This window comes from Oryctolagus cuniculus, chromosome 1 (assembly GCF_051225735.1).
Source record: "Oryctolagus cuniculus isolate XC-2025 breed Fujian yellow rabbit chromosome 1, ASM5122573v1, whole genome shotgun sequence".
In the NCBI taxonomy this organism is placed as follows: Eukaryota; Metazoa; Chordata; class Mammalia; order Lagomorpha; family Leporidae; genus Oryctolagus; species Oryctolagus cuniculus.
Window position 1 is genome coordinate 78,066,213 of NC_142867.1, and position 17,331 is coordinate 78,083,543.

Sequence of the window (17,331 nt, forward strand, 5' to 3'; positions counted from 1 at the left end):
CTGGCTCCTGGCTTCGGATCGGCGCAGCACCAGCCATAGCGACCATTTTGGGGGTGAATCAACGGAAGGAAGACCTTTCTCTCTGTCTCTCTCTCTCTCTCTCTCTCTTACTGTCTAACTCTGCCTGTCAAAAAATAAAATAAAATAAAAAGAGGACTTCTATACAACCCATAGGAAAGAGGACACCATTAAAAACATGATTACTTACAGGCAAATGAACAGATGAAATGGTAATTCATATTGCTTGAGCTCAGATTGTTCATCTAAGATCTGCAGAAATTGCATAACAGGCAAGGTTTTATAGAACGTTATTTCATCAGGAGATAATAGCAGCATCTCATAAGACTAAAGGGAGATGATAGATGATAGAAGATCAATTTTCATTACCGCTCTTCTCTGTTCATAGTAATACCCTGTGCTTTCTCCAAAGGACACAGAAGAAAATTAATACTGTTTTCTAAATAACCCCCAAACACTGAGGCAATTCAATGCTTTACAAAATTGACCAAGAATCGTTTGGCTTCACAGAGAGACTTAACTGCAAAGCTTACTTCTGGGTGGAAAGGGAAGTCCCTCTAAGAAGACTGATAATTACCATCTAGCAGACAAAAAGGATCCAGCCAGAAGGAACATTAGGGGAACAGTGTACCAGGCAGAAGGATCTGAATTATGAAATCCTTAAACATGTAAGAGCTAGGAGGCCACTTTGGTAAGGAGGAAAGTGAGATAAGCAAAGGCTGGAGAGATGGGCATGTAGCCAGATCAGGCAAGATCTTGTAGGCCATGGTAAGGAGTTTGGATTTCACAAAAAAATATAATGAGAAGCCCATAAAAGGTTTGAAATGGGGATTAGCATGGTACAGGTTATGTGTTTAAAAGATCACTCCAGGGTGCTGGCATTGTGGCAGAGAACATAAAGCCACCACCTGCAACACTAGTATCCCATATGTGCACCAGTTCGAGTCCCGGCTGCTCCACTTCTGATCGAGCTCCCTGCTAATGGCCTGGGAAAATCAGCAGAAGATGGCCCAGGTACTTGGGCCCCTGTCACCCACATGGGAGACTGGGAAGAAGCTTCCAGCTACTGGCTTCAGCCTGACCCAGCACTGGCATTACAACCATTTGGGGAATGAATCAGCAAATGGAAGATCTCTCGCTCTCGCTCTCACTCTCACTCTCTCTTTGTCTCTCCCCTTCTCTCTGTAACTCTTTAGGAAAAAAAAAAAAAAGAAGGGAAGAAATGTCTTAAACAGCTTCCTTTGTTTCAAAGAAAAATTGTATCTAGAAATTCCCTTGCTCCTGTTGCTGGAAGCCAGGACATGAATATCCAGCCAGTGGAGCTTTGAGGTTGTCTAGAGGCTTGGATCAAGCCTGGCTCAACCTCTGACCTGGACACATTGTCCCTGAACAAAATCAAGGTTCTGTGAACCAGGGAGAAGGCAGAGAATAGCTACAGGCTGGACAGCCAACCATGCCTGACACAGACAGGTGTGGAAGGAAAACATCAAGATTTCTGATCTGTGTGTGAAGTTTCAAAACATCTTGAGTGTGAGTGCCAATCAGACAGCTCCGCCTAGAATTCAAAAGGAAGTTTTAAGCTTTCTGTAATTTTTTTTTTCAAGCTTAGTATTCTGTTTAAAATGTGGTGAGTTGTTAAGAGCATCTCAGATCTTGGACATTTTTGAGAATATAAATGGGAATTCAAAAGGGGCACAGATAACCACGAAGGCTTTGGTGAGAGTATCAGGATTCAGTCTTACAACATGCAGACGTGCTTGACCTCACGGCCTGCCTGTCTGAGAACAGCTGAGAACGAAGGCGGAAGACAACATGTGGCGCGGCAGTTGGAAATCATCAGTCGCATGAGCCCAGCTGCCCAGTATCTTTAAAATGGGGAGGATTTAACTGGAAAGGCTTGAATCTTACTAAGGGGCCAGCAGATCCTTGGTGACATAACAGGAGTGAGACCAGGAGTAGGATTTTTGGACAAAGAAGAGTACAAGAAAACTCTTCCAACACAGGCAGTGATGCTCTGGGAAGACAGAGGCCTCGGCATAGGCTAGAGAGAGCCAAGTATACCCAAGAGCTGGCTGAGGGGTTGGAGACCTGAGCTCCAAACCTGGCTTTGACTTTGAGATGGCCCTCTATCCTTTTTGAATCCCAGTTCCTTCATTTGAAAAAAAAAAAAAAACATAGTGAGAACGTCCACTCTGGAGGTTTATGATATAGAAATGAGAAAACATAAGGAAAGAGGCCAGCGACGTCTCTCAATAAGGCAACAATCTGTTTAGAGTTGTAGTAATATAATAGCCAAAACACAGGAGAAAAATGTCAGTGTTCAACAATTGATCCATTAAATACAGAGCCACAGTATGACATGTTATGTAAACATTTAAAATTATGACTTAAAGAGCATAATTAATGGGGGAGGCTATTTACCATATAGCATCATATGAGCAGAGCAGGATAAAATACATATAAATATGATTTTCATTTCTTATTTATTTATTTGAAAAGCATAGTGATAAAGAGAGTGGAAAAATGGGGGGAGACAAAGGGGGAGTGGGAGAAAGAGAGAGACATCTGCTGGTTTATCTCCATATGCCTGCAACAGCTAGGGATGGGCTGGGCCAGGCCAAAGCCAGAAGCCCAGAACTCCATCCAGGTCTCCCATCTATCTGGGTGGCAGGAACCCAGGTATTTGGGCAATCATCTGCTGCCTCCCTGGCACATTAGCAAGAAGCTTGATTGGAAGCTTGTGATAACTGGGTCTGAAACCAGGAACTCTGATATAGATACAAACATTCCAAAGGAAGCTTAACCCATCATGCCATGATGCCTGCCCCTAAATATGATTCTTAAAAAGTAAGTATATACATCAACATAGCAACAGTTATATTTTACTAGGGCTGAGAGATTGATTATTGGTGATTTTGGCTTCCTAAAAGACAAAAACAAATTTTTGTGGTGTTATGAGGTTTCTATGATGAGAAGGAATGCTTTTATAAGAATATAGACATTTAATAGGAAGGAATAAATAATAGATATTTTAATGTACATGATTATTACTCTTATTAGTGTATTATTCCAATTTGCTGTTTCCCAAATCTACCCTGAACTAGGCCCTGGGAAAATGGCAACACTCCAGCAAAGACCACAAATGTGTACCTACAGGGATTAAAAGGATTTTTTTTCATTTGCTCTGGGTGGTTTTGACTGGCTGGGTGTGCCTCATTCACAAGGAAGTGTGTGTCACCAGAAAAGAATTTAATTCTTTGCAGCAAAAAAATATGGTTGTGAAGACAGAAAAGAGCTCTCCTGTGTGTTTTTCACAGATTCTGCCTGATTGGGTCAGATCCACTCTCCTTCCTAGCTGGAGGGACCACCCTATTGTAACAGGGCAGGGTGTGTAGGGCCTCCTCCTGCTCCAGTTTTGACTCCTGACCTATAAACCTGGCTTACACGCTTGCAAGAATTGCTACCCTTCTGAGGCTCAGTTTCTCAAATGTAAAACCCTACACATCTGCCGCCTCCATGGGGAAGTGAGTCCCTCTGAGGGCAGGGACTATGCTTTATTCTGTTCTGGGTCCACAGGTCCTGACCCACACCTAGGCTGATGAAAATGGCACAGTTGTTTTAAGTGGCTGTTTAAATGTACCATCTGGTACTTGCAGTTAAATCTCTGAGCATGGCCTTCCAGGGCATATTGATGTTTTATTTCTGTGGAAAAAAGTCCAGAGCAAACCTAGGAAAGTTAAGATCTGATAAATCTGGAGGGTGGATACCTGAATGGACCCACGTAATATCCCTATGAGTCTCTTTGATTCTTGTTTCTTTTTCATCTGCAAAATGTCCACCTCATTGAGTTGTGTTGCGCCTTTGAACAAGTATTACATAAAGTGCTTAACACAGGGGTCTGTATTGTGGCACAGTGGGTTAAGCCACTGCTTTCAAAGCCAGCATCCTATATCAGAGCACTGGTTGGAGTCTCGGCAGCTCTGCTTCTGATTCAGCTCCCTGCTAATATGCCTGGGAAAGCAGCAGCAGATGTCCAAGGTACTTGGGCCCCTGCCACCCATGTGGGAGATCCAGATGGAGTTCCTGGTTCCTGGCTTTAACCTGGCTCAGCCCTAGCCATTGAGGCTACTTGGGGAGTGTGAGCCAGTAGATACAAAATTCTCTCTGTTTCCACTCCCACCCGTTCTGTCATTTTGCTTTTCAAATAAAATAAGGTCAAAATTTTTAAAAAAGTGCTTAGCACAATGTGTCTTCATTAAATGTTAATTTTCTTTCAGCTTGAGGAGTGAAAGGTAGCTCATGGTTGGTCATGCAATTCTAATGCTAAAATGGGACTATTTGATTTGAAGAACCTGACCAATTATCCTGTCTGCCATCCTATAGTCGTTGTATCCCATAGTGATACAGGTTTTTCACTGGAGATATATTGGACCCCATTAGGACACAATATTGATCTCAGCCAATGTTGGAAGCTTTCTACAGTAATTATGAAGTATAATTGACCACCTATTCATTTTCCAAACACTCACCACATCATAGGCATTGTACCAAGCACTAGAAATTAAGAGATGACATAATACCTGACTATAAAGAACTTTTGGTCTAGTAGAAGAGACAGAAGCTGAAATAAATAATTACCATACAATGCAGTAAATACTAGATTAACAGCCAGGAGAGAAAGTGAAACATACACCCACACCTAATAATGAAACAAAGCTATTTCATTTTAGTAATGAGGCATCTAGCTCTCATATAACATTGAAGTCTAGAAAACAATAAGAAGATCATGTTTGCTGGGGCTGGCACTGTGGTATAGTAGGTTAAGCCTCCACCTGCTGTGCTGGCATCCCATATGGGCACCGATTTGAGTCCTGCCTCTCCTCTTCTGTTCCAGCTTTCTGCTTATGGCCTGGGAAAGCAGTGGAAGATGGGCCAAATCCTTGGGCCCCTGCACCTGTGTGGGAGACCCAGAAGAAGCTCCTGGCTCCTGGCTTTGGATTGACTCAGCTCTAGGTTCTGGGGCCATGTGGGAAGTGAATTAGTGAATGGAAGATCTCTCTCTCTACCTCTTTCCCCCTCTGTCTGTAACTCTGCCTCTCAAATAAGTAAATAAACCTTTAAAAAAGATTCTGTTTGCTAAAAATAAAAAAGCATTACCTTCACAAAGGATGGTTTCATCTATGTAAAAAACTAAATTGGTGAGTATATACAGAAATGATTGTAAATGCAGGGGCTAAGAAAGGGAACACATTATTATCGCAGTTTACTTGGAGGGAGGAAAATGTGATAGGAGAGGGTGAGAGAGTCTCTTGTTACCTATTTACATCTATATTATTTGAAGATTTCAAAAGTTAGTTATTTGACAGAGAATGGGGGAGAAAGAGAGGGAGAGAGAGAGAGAGAAATCCTAATACTGGTTCACTCCCCAAATGCCCACAAGAATCATGGTTAGGCCAGGTCAAAGCTGGGAGCCAGGAACTCGGGTTAAGTCTCCCACATGGGTGGTAGGGACACAACTACTTGAATCATCTCCATTGCCTCCCTTGGGTGTGCATTAGCAGGGATCCTGAGTCAGGAGTTGAAGCCAGGCATAAAACCTAGGACTTTCTATATGGCACACAATGTCTTGACTGGTGTCTTAACTGCTAGGTAAATGCTCCCCCCACTTGAAGATTTTAAATTAAATATGTAGCATATATTGCTTAGGTTGTAATTGGATTATTATAAATACACAGGAAACAGGAAGAAAGAAAAAGTCCTTCTTCAGGTAGAACACGGTTTCTACCTCATCTACTTCAGATCTTCAGATGTCACTTTCTGAATATCCCACTTTAAAATTACCACCTCACCCCCATTTAAAGTCCCATCCCCTTCTCTGGTTTGCCTTCATAGTTCTTATCACAGTCTGACATCCTAAATGTTTTAATTTATATATATATATATATAAAAGTATATATATAAACATATATATATATATATATATATATAATCTGTCTTCCCCAACTAAACTGTAGGCTCTGTGAGAGCTGAGATGGGTGTGTGTTGGTTTTACTGCTCTAAATGCAGTGCCAGGGACATCTGGTAGCAGTTCCACAGACCAACTGCCTTAACCTATGCAGTAATGTGTTAATAGTGAGTGGTATCTTTATTATTGTAATGAGTACATATTAGTTTTTATTATCTAAGGAAACTCTTTTAATTAAAAAAAATAGTTACCTAGGAGGTGAGAAAGGTAGTCAACCTCAATAGAAGCCACAATGGGAGGAGTAAGGGAACCTTGTGAGACACCTGGTGGGGTGAAGACAAAGCCCCTCCCTTATGCTTGCTGTGCTCCTGTGTTCATTCCAGACACTGGGACAAATGCCTGGTCAGGGGTCACTGACTCACAAAAGGTCTTCTGCCCCATAGATTCCCATCCACAAGCAGTGGGGCCCAGAAACTTACCCTCATCCTCCCATCCAGCAAATGTTTTTATCTGGTTCCTACTTAGGTTTCAGCCAATTCTTTGTTGAACCACTTGGCTTCTTGTTTTCCTTGGGAACCAGACTCTTTTTAAGTTGAAGCCATAAAAAGGATGAAATACATTACCTGATACTTTTCTATTCAGCCATTCAAGCCATGCCACAGATGGAGCCCCTGTGTGCCACACTTTCTCATTGTGGCCCATGGCATCTAAACCCAACACTTGGATAAGACACATGTGAAAGTGAGAGCTGAGCTTTTTTCTTTCTCCATTTTCTCTTTCTTCTGATGCTAACTGAAAGCCATTGTCTTGAGTGAATGATTATAGACAGCTTAATCCTCATCTAACAGCCCTGCCCTGGAGCCTTGCCCCTCGGTAGCCATGCTGGTCCCAAAGTTAAGGGACTTGGGTCTTCCTCATAACTGCTCTGCCCCTAACTTACTACAGGATCTTAGTCAGTTACCTATCTTTGCCTCAGTTTCTTCGTCTGCAAAACAAGCGTCATTCAAGTGTTTCAAGTCCCTGCCAAATCAGTTTTTGTTTAACCAAGGACCAACAGTGACACCTTGTGGTTTCTTCTGAGCCACGTCTGGTTTTTCTAGCTCATACCCTTGGTCTGTTCCCCTCCCTGGGCCACTCACCCCATGTTTCACTTAGCACTGCCCTAGCTTAGTCTCCCATCAGACACAGAAAAGTCTTCATTGAACCTGGTAGATGCTGCCAAAATCAAGATAAAATAGAAGGGAGAGCTGGAGACAGCAGTAGAACAATCTCTGTGCTCCTGTGGTGAACTTTGAGGTTTGATGTGGATGTGAGGGTTTCAGCCCTAGGTGACCTGTGGGGCTGGCAGTGCAGCTCTAGAGAGGACCTGAAGCATAAGGACTTTGAGATTTTAGTGTTTGCAAAAGATCTTCCTACTTTTTCAAATTATCAGTCTCCAAATGGTTCTATCTATCAGTTTCCTCATGCAAAAATATGAGGAAGTTGCTTTTAATACTGCCTTTAAAATCATATGTGTATACATATGTATATGTATTCCATTCATTCATCAAATATTTAATGAGCATCTGCCCAGTGTCAAGTTCTAGGCACCTACCTGTACTAGTGATACAACCTTGCGAGGACACTGTCCCTACTCTTTAGGAACTTGCTCTTGTCTGCTGGAGGATAGGAAAAACTTCCATCACCCTGCAAGACGGTACGCTGTAAGGTGGACATTGTATGCAGAGAACGGCATGGGAGTCGGGACAGATATTTAACTGGACTAGGGGAGACAGTCTCTCAGAGGATGGTACACTTAAATGGATCTCAGAGAATGGGTAGGAGCTTTCTAGAGGAGGCCCTCCAGGAAGAGGGAACAGAGTGGGATGAGCACATAAACATGACCTGTATGCCTTATCTTAAAATCAAAACTCTCTTGACAAAATCTCATACCCTTCTAGATATTACCCCCATTTCTCTGCCTCCTTTTGTAGCCAAAATTAAAAAAGAATATTCATGTTCTGGCTTCTTTCTTTTGTACCTGTTCAATGGGCAGAGAAACCAGCGCAGCACCATCCGGAGACCACACCCATCGTCTTGCGTGTGCCACAGTGAGGTGCTCTTTCCTTTCTGAAGCACTTTTCTCTCTTGGCTCCTGTGGCAGCTACCTTTGTTTTTAAGCTCCCAGCTCTCTGTCTGCTCCTTCTTGGTTTTCCTTCTCAGCTCTTCCTACTTTACCTGACATTCAATGTCAATCATGCTTGTGCTCAATCCTGGGCCTCCTTTGGTTCGTTCTACCTAGGGAATCTTATTCATTCACATGGTTTTAAATATCATGCATCAACTCCTAGATCTCTCTATCCAATTCTGACTTCTGAGGTCCAGACTTATCAACCATGGAGATCTTAGCTTCAACACTACCCAGGAGCTGGGTGGCCTTTCCTGGCACTTTCTACTTTAAAGGGGCCTCCTGCTAGGCTAGGAACCCCCATGTGGGAAGATCTATCTGATTTTCTTAAAGTCATGTGTTTAATTACCAGAAGAGTTGTTTTCAGGTATTAAAAGGTATTGGTTGACTGAATAAAATTATTTCAAATCACTGAATAAATATGCGGCTTGGTTTCAAAAAAAAAAAAACAAAAAAAAAAAACAAAAAAAAAACAAGCTTTCGTCAATCCAGGCAAGATCAACCAGGCAAACCTCACAGGATGTCAGTAGCTCAAGGCTTCAGAATATGATCTGATTCTTAACTGTTTCACCCTTTTGTACAGCCTGGTTCCAGTTGCCCCATTATCAACTGTGTCCCATAAGTGGTTTCTCCATGAAATCTCCCTGGCGATCTTGATCAGAACACTTCATTCTCCTCAGTTGTTCTGGGTTCACAAACTTCTTCATCCATGACCATCCTGACAGTTGGTATTTTTTCAGGAAACACTGTAGCTGTAGCAGGCCATGTTCCAACTCAGAGGGTATGCACATTCTAGGTATGTTTTTTCAACACACCCGGTTTCCAAGTGTCCAGGAACAAGAGACAGAAACCATGGCCCACAATGTGAAACAGGGGACCCTTGGTCTGGTCCCTCAGCACGCTGGCAAGGGGAAGCTATGGGCAACAAACCCAATATAGAGAAACAAGGCAAACCATCTTGGGGTAAACTTGGGCCTGAGATCCATTGCAGCTGGGCGGCCTCAACAGCACAGAGCAGTGCCCAGTGGATTAGGGCAACCGAGACAAGGAATATCCTAGTTTTCTCTTCTCAGCAAGGGCCTTCAAGCAGTAGGAGCACTGGTCACCTGAGATGGGAAGTTGTTATTAAAATAAACCTCCAGTCAACACTATTCAGGAAGCTTTGGGAATATCTATAAATAGGCAGAAGCAGCAAAGGTCAAGAAACATTCTTCTCTCCCATGCTTCCACAGTGAGACACTGACCAAGTCACACATGATTAGTTTCTGAGATTGAACCCCGGTTCCACCTCGCATAAGCTGGATGACCCTGGGCCAATTACGTAGCCTCTGAGCCTTTATTTCCTCACGTTTAAAGTGGGCAAAATCATGTCCTCACACGATTTTGGGGATGATTAAATTGGATAATGCCTGTCAAATGCAGAGCAAAGTATCTAGGACTCTGCAGGAGCTCAGCAAAAATAAATGCTTCTCTAGCCCATGAGACCTGAACAGAAAAAAAATGCCCTGGAGATAGAGATCATTTTTCTGGAGACCATTCTTCTCTACTTGCTCAACCAACTGTGTGGATGAGTAATCCAGCTGTCTACATGGGGAGAGGCTCTCAGCCTTGGACTATGATTTGTGGTTCCCAAAGTTGTCTGCCTATTCCCCTGATGTGTTTGTTCACCTTCATATCTCTACATCTATTACAGTGCTTGGCATAAAACACAAGCATAACATGTTTGCTGGCTTGCATTCAACCAGACTTGCCCTGTAGCCACTAGCCACACGTGACTATCAAGCACCTGAAATGTAGCTAGTCCAAAATGACAGGACTGTGAATATAAAATGCATATCAGATTTTGAAGGTTTAGCAGAAAACCTTAAAGCATGTAATTAGTAATTTTTATATTGATTACATATTGAAAAATACATTGCATATGTTGGATTAAATGAAATATATTATTAAAGTTAAGATCTGGTGTTTTTACTTCATTAATTTACTTATCTTTATATATTAACTATTCACATTTCAATTTTTAAAATTTATTTTCATTTTATTTAAAAGGCAGAAAGAGAGAAAGAGACAGAGACAGAGACCTTCTACCCACTAGTTCACTCCCCAAATGCCCACAACAGCCAGGGTTGAGTCAGGCCAAAGCCAGGAGCTTAGAGCTCCATCCAGGTCTCCCATGTGGGTGGTAGAGTCCCAAGTATTTAAGCCATCATCTGCTATCTCCCAGGGTGCACATTAGCAGGAAGTTGGATCAGAAGTGGAGTATCTAGGACTTAAACTAGGCACTGAAATATAGGACATGGGCATTCCAAGTGGAGACTCAAACCACTGCATTGAACACTTGCCTCTCTACTTTTTAATATGATTACTAGAGATTTTTAAATTGCCTGTGGCTTATTGATTATAATTCTACTAGTCAGAACTGAATGAGACTATAGACTACCCACGGATTGAATCATTTAATATATCTCAGACTTCTATCTCTGGACTTGTTCAGTTATAGAAGACATAAAAGCTCTATAAAAAGCTTTCTAGGTAGAGCATCCTATGATTTTATGAACTTTTTGATAGCTTTTTAAAATTTATTTATTTGCATGCATCTCATAAATACAACATTAGGAACATAGTAATTCTTCCCACCTTACCTGCCCTCCCACCCACTCTCCCACCCCTCTTCCCTTTCCCTCTCCTGTTCCCTGTCCTGTTTTTCACTAAGATCTATTTTCACTTAACTTTATATTCAGAGAGTTAACTCTATTCTAGGTAAAGGGTTCAATGCTTAGTCTGATAAAGAAAAAGAAAAGGAAAAAAGAAAAAGAATAAGAAACAAAGAAAAAAATAGCAACAGCAAAAACTGTTCAACAGTCCAGACAAGGGCTGTTCAAAATTATTGCACCTTGAAGGTGATTTTCTTTTTTTCTCCTTCCTCTTTTCTTTTCCTTCCTCCCACTTGCTTCCTTTTAGAAACTTAATTATCCTTTTTTTAAAAAACTTTTATTTAGCAAATATAAATTTCCAAAGTACAGTTTGTGGATTACAATGGTTCCCCCCCAATAACTTCCCTCCCACTCACACCACTCCCATCTCCTGCTCCCTCTCCCATTCCATTCACATCAAGATTCATTTTCAATTATCTTTATATACAGAAGATTGATTTAGTATATATTAAGTAAAGATTTCATCAGTTTGCACCCACACAGAAACACAGAATGTAAAATACTGTTTCAGTACTAGTTATAGCATTACTTCACATTGGACAACACATTAAGGACAGATCCCACATGAGGAGTAAGTACACAGTGACTCCTGTTGTTGACTTAACAAATTGACACTCTTGTTTATGGCGTCAGTAATCTCCCTAGGCTCTAGTCATGAGTTTCCAAGGCTATGGAAGCCTTTTGAGTTCACTGACTTCAATCTTATTCAGACAGGGTCTTAGTCAAAGTGGAAATTCCCTCCTCCCTTCAGAGAAAGGTACCTCCTTCTTTGATGGCCCCGTTCTTTCCACTGGGATCTCACTCGCAGAGATCTTTCATTTAGGTCTTCTTTTTTTTTTTTTTTTTTTTTTTTTTTCCAGGGTGTCTTAGCTTTCCATGCCTAAAATACTCTCATGGGCTTTTCAGCCAGATCTGAATGCCTAAAAGGCTGATTTTGAGGCCAGAGTGCTATTTAGGACATCTGCCATTCTATGAGTCTGCTGTGTATCCCGCTTCCCATGTTGGATCGTTCTCTCCCTTTTTGATTCTATCAGTTAGTATTGGCAGACACAAGTCTTGTTTGTGTGATCCCTTTGACTCTTAGACCTATCAGTGTGATCAATTGTGAACTGAAGTTGATCACTTGGACTAGTGAGATGGCATTGGTACATGCCACCTTGATGGGATTGTAATGGAATCCCCTGGCACGTTTCTAACTCCACCATTTGGGGCAAGTCCGATTGAGCATGTGCTGAACTGTACATCTCCTCCCTCTCTTATTCCCACTCTTATATTTAACAGGGATCACTTTTCAGTTAAAATTTAAACACCTAAGAATAATTGTGTGTTAATTGCAGAGTTCAACCAATAGTACTAGAATAGTACTAGAACAAAAAAAAATACTAAAATGGATAAAGTATTACATTGTACAGGACAAGAGCTGATCAAGTCACTGTCCATTTCACTTCAACAGGTTTCCCCTTTGGTGCTCAGTTAGTTGTCACTGATCAGGGAGAACATATGATATTTGTCCCTTTGGGACTGGCTTAATTCACTCAGCATAATATTTTTCAGATTCCTCCATCTCGTTGCAAATGACTGAGTTTCATTGTTTTTGACTGCTGTATAGTATTCTATAGAGTACATGTCTCATAATTTCTTTATCCAGTCTACTGTTGATGAGCATTTGGGTTGGTTCCAGGTCTTAGCTATTGTGAATTGAGCTACAATAAACATTAAGGTGCAGACAGCTTTTTTGTTTGCCAATTTCATTTCCTTTGGGTAAATTCCAAGGAGTGGTATGGCTGGGTTGAATGGTAGGGTTATATTCAGGTTTCTGAGGAATCTCCAGACTGACTTCCATAGTGGCTTAACCAGTTTGCATTCCCACCAACAGTGGGTTAGTGTCCCTTTTCCCCCACATCCTCTCCAGCATTTATTGTTGGTAGATTTCTGAATGTGAGCCATTCTAACCGGGGTGAGGTGAAACCTCATTGTGGTTTTGATTTGCATTTCCCTGATTGCTAGTGATCTTGAACATTTTTTCATGTGTCTGTTGGCCATTTGGATTTCCTCTTTTGAAAAATGTCTATTGAGGTCCCTGGCCCATCTCTTAAGTGGGTTGTTTGTTTTGATCTTGTGGAGTTTCTTGATTTCTTTGTAGATTCTGGTTATCAACCCTTTATCTGTTGCATAGTTTGCAAATATTTTTTCCCATTCTGTTGGTTGCCTCTTCACTTTCCTGACTGTATCGTTTGAAGTACAGAAACTTCTCAATTTGATGCTATCCCAAATGTTAATTTTGGCTTTGACTTCCTGTGCTTCCGGGGTCTTTTCCAAGAAGTCTTTGCCGGTACCTGTATCTTGCAGGGTTTCTCCAATGCTCTCTAATAATAATAATTCTCCTTCCTCTTTTCTTTTCCTTCCTCCCACTTGCTTCCTTTTAGAAACTTAATTATCTTTTTTTAAAAAAAATATTTATTTATTTATTTGAAAGGCAGAGTTACAGAGAAGCGGGGGTGGGGGCGGGGAGAGAGAGAAACTTCCAACCCCCGGTTTACTTCCCAGATGGCCACAATAGTTGGAGCTGTGCTGATGGGAAGCCAGGAGCCAAGAGCTTCTTCCAGGTCTCCCACATGGGTGCAGGGGCCCAAGGACTTGGGCCATCTTCTACTGCTTTCCCAGGCCATGGCAGAGAGCAGAATTGAAAGTGAAGCAGCTGGGACCCAAACTGGCACCCATATGGGATGCCAGCAGTGCAGGTGGTGGTTTTACCAGCTATGCTACAGCGCTGGCCCCAAAACTTAGTTATCTTTAAAGAAGAACCCAAGCATAATACATCTTTTGTGAGCTCTTAGACAGAACTATAACTTACAAGAAATAAGAATAACCTCCACTTAATACACTAAAAGGAAGTAATTCTTGAGAACCAGTTTTACTATTAAGTATCATGATACAACTCTTTGGGGACAGGGGTCCTGCAAGGGGAGTTAGTGCACATTGACTCTTGCTGTTTATTTAACAATTAACACTCTTACATATGACATCAGTGATCACCAGAGGCTCTTGACATTAGCTGCCTAGGCTATGGAAGCCTTTTGGATCCACTAGCTCAACAAGGCCATAAGCAAAGTAGAAGTTCTCTCCTCCCTTCAGAGAAAAGTACAGCCTTCTTTGGTGGATGCTTTATAATAGCTTCTTAAGTATGATTACTGACTCGCTCGTTACTATGAGCCAGACATTTTCACATACATTGGCACTTAGTCTGCATGAAAATACAACAGGGAAGAATAATTCTCCTCATTTTTTTGTAAAGGAAAAAAAAATACCCACAGAAGAGACTGAACTAAATCACCTGGCTGGTAGGTAGCAAAGCCAGACTGCAATCTTCATCCCTTTTCTCTGATTCCTTATAAGAATTATAGGAGAAAACAAGATTGAGGAGTCAGTGTGGGTGTTCTGGCTCAGTCGTTGGAGCCTAAGATGCATTTCCTCCTTTAGAAAAATCATACATCATCAGGGGCATTGTAAAAATGTACACAGGAGGCTCCATGAAGACGGGAGAGGAAGCCTAGGTGCTTGTCAGGTTTGGTAGATCATTGACACCCTGCAGTAAAGTGTTGGGAGGCTTTTAAGGAGAGAAGATCAAGAGCGGGGCAAGTAGGAGAGGCCAGTAGTTAATTGTTCACCAGTTTCAGAAGATAGGGCTGAGAGGACAGCAGGGGGAGTGAAACATTGACCAGTTCTGATTTAGATGCAGGAATGTTAGGGAGGCAGGGAAAGGTCAAGGGAGCAGTCGGCACCTGAGACAGCTCCCATGGGCAAAATTCCTCTCTAAGAGATTAGGAGAGGAAAAGGGAATGTGCTCAGAGGGGAGGAGAGAGCCTCTGGCCTCTCAGGGCACAGTGATTTTGCCAACTCCTACGCCATGTCTAAGGCCAGCAGGAGAGAGAACCAACGATGAGGTCATGGCTGACTTTTTCAACCCACCGAACTCTGCTGCATTCTGGAGAGCTGGGACCAGGGAATGAAGGGCAAGAAAAACAAAGATGAATAAGTAAGATACAGCCCTCGCCCGCCCGGGAGCCAAACTGGAAAATGCAACAACTGGGCTTGGCTCTTGGACCTGGGTTCAAGCCTTGGCTTCATCTAGCCATGTAATCTCAGGCAATTTAATTATTCTCTGAGTCTCAGTTTACTCAACTAGAAGAGAAAAGTAATAAAACTTACCTCCAAGTGTTGTTATAGTGATTATGACATGATAGTGAGAAGGCTCCTGATTCCTAGTTCAATCAGTGTTGAGTTGAAGAGTAGTAAACACAATCATCATTCTTTAAAACTGTCCAAGGGCTCCCCACAGCCTGAGGGAAGAAGTTCAAGTTTCTTTCCCTCTTCCATCAGACCCCAGCTCAAGTCCACAGCACACCTCCCATCCCCAGCCCACCCATGGAAGCTTCTGATCTGTGACACTTAGAACCAACATCCTGAACGCTGAGGCTCAGTGTTTCGTTCCTTAGCATTTTCTGAAACCTTTAAGTCACTCAGGGGAACTGACCACCCTCCTTCAGCACAGCCCTGCCAAAATGCCTCGCTCCTTTCCTGGGGTGAGCCCTTAACTCTCAGCGGGGCTGTGCTTGATCAACGCAGACATTACTTGACAAGGAGCACGTTGTGTTTCTTTCAAAACACAAAATAAAGCTGGCTGGCTGGCTGCCCAGTTTCTGTTATGTAGACCCAGATTAAATTTCTCTTCAGCTAGGTTACAGAGGCCCTGGATGCAGGATTGAAAAGTGATTTACATTTTCTCTTGGCAGGGAATTACCCAAGTGAGGTCTTTCTTGAAAACAGAACTGTCTCACTGAAGTGTGTGTGTGTGTGTGTGTTTTGTATATAGATACATATATACACATGCTCTGGTCTGGTCAGGTTCATGAGCTTCTTCTCATTGGCAGACAAGCTTCAGAAGGAGAAAATCAAGATCCAGGGAAAAGCGCTTCAAATATATCAGCCCTGGTGGTAACATGTGCCATAGTTTAGGTTGGATTCTGGCCTGGCCATCAGGTAAAAGGGGAAATGCAGTGAGGCCTGTAGCTCCCATTAATTGCAAGGAGGATCTTCCTGACCCTTCTTCAGAGCACTGAGAAATATTATCCTTTACCAAGCACTCTCTATGTGGACAGGAGCATGTTTTGTGCTTTTGACAATGATTGGGTTTTTTCTTTTATGAAAGAGAGAAGGGAGACTCACAAAGGTGATGACTCTTCTCAGACTTCCCAGATGGTAGGGATTGGAACCTAAGTTACTACCCAAAGATATCTGGCTCCAGCCACTGACCCACACACTGTCTTCCTAAGCTGTGATAGACATGTCTTCAGCAATGTTTTGATAGCAAAAATATACTTTTTATGGTTATCTGACCTTCAAGTAGAAATTTCAAAACTTGGAGGCTTGTTCAGTATCATGTTCAAACTGAAAATCAATTAAGTGACTTAGACTCAGAGCTTAGCCCCATCTCCTTCCCCAACAATCAATCAATCAATATTGAGTCCATATATTGAGTCCACTATGCTTTGGTCCTATGTTCATTTCTCTGTTTAAACATCACAAAAATCATGTGACAAAGTCTTTTTTTTTTTATTTGACAGGTAGAGTTAAAGACAGTAAGAGAGAGACAGAGAGAAAGGTCTTCCTTCTGTTGGTTGACCCCCTAAATGGCCGCAACAGCCGGAGCTATGCCGATCCAAAGCCAGAAGCCAGGAGCCTCCTTCCAGTCTCCCATGCAGGTACAGGGGCCCAAGCACTTGGGCCATCCTTCACTGCCCTCCCAGGTCACAGCAGAGAACAGGACTGGAAGAGGAGCTACCGGGACTAGAACCTGACGCCCATATGGGATGCAGGCGGAGGATTAGCCAAGTGAGCCACGGCGCTGGCCCCCGTGACAAAGTCTTAATAAAGAGTATTTGCTCCCAGTAGCAAGACCCAAATGAAAAAATTTAAATACTGGGGACACAATATTACAAAGAATGTGGTTTACTTCAAAGAATTCAAGGGCAAGAAGGATAGCTGGACCTGGGAAGAAAGATAAGTAGCTGGGAATTCAGAACCAAGACAACTGTAGCTACTTCTAAAGAGTATTGTCGCTTGACCTTGTTCCTCTCTGAACCTCTGTGTCAGAAGAAAGCTTCCTGCTTCCAGGTACAAAGCTCTCCATCAAGGTGACACTCTGGAGTTTGATTGATGAATTCAGGAAAAGGACCTAGCATTCATAGCTCATCCCTTTCTCCTCCCTTCTCTTTTGGAGGCTCTGAAGAAGCTGGATCTCAGTCTCTCCATCTGTGTGGGTGGTAGTCACCTATTCAGGGTTGCCTATGAAAAGTTAGTTTCCTCATGGCTTCAGCATTGCCACACCAAACCGCGTTGTTCTACAAAAAGCTGATGTGTTTCTTTTGCTTCCATAAAAACCTCATCTACCCCCTGATTCAGAAATG

At 42.3% G+C, this 17,331-nt stretch overlaps 1 long non-coding RNA gene across 1 annotated transcript in view; it reads left to right on the forward strand.

Moving 5' to 3' along the window:
• LOC127483673 (uncharacterized) overlaps nucleotides 1-5,184 on the forward strand; it is a 43,332-nt gene extending 38,148 nt beyond the window's left edge. Inside the window, exon 3 of the long non-coding RNA XR_007910105.3 lies at nucleotides 4,913-5,184. This is a non-coding gene — a long non-coding RNA (uncharacterized LOC127483673). The remainder of the gene's footprint in view (nucleotides 1-4,912) is intronic.
• Nucleotides 5,185-17,331: the final 12,147 nt, after the last annotated feature.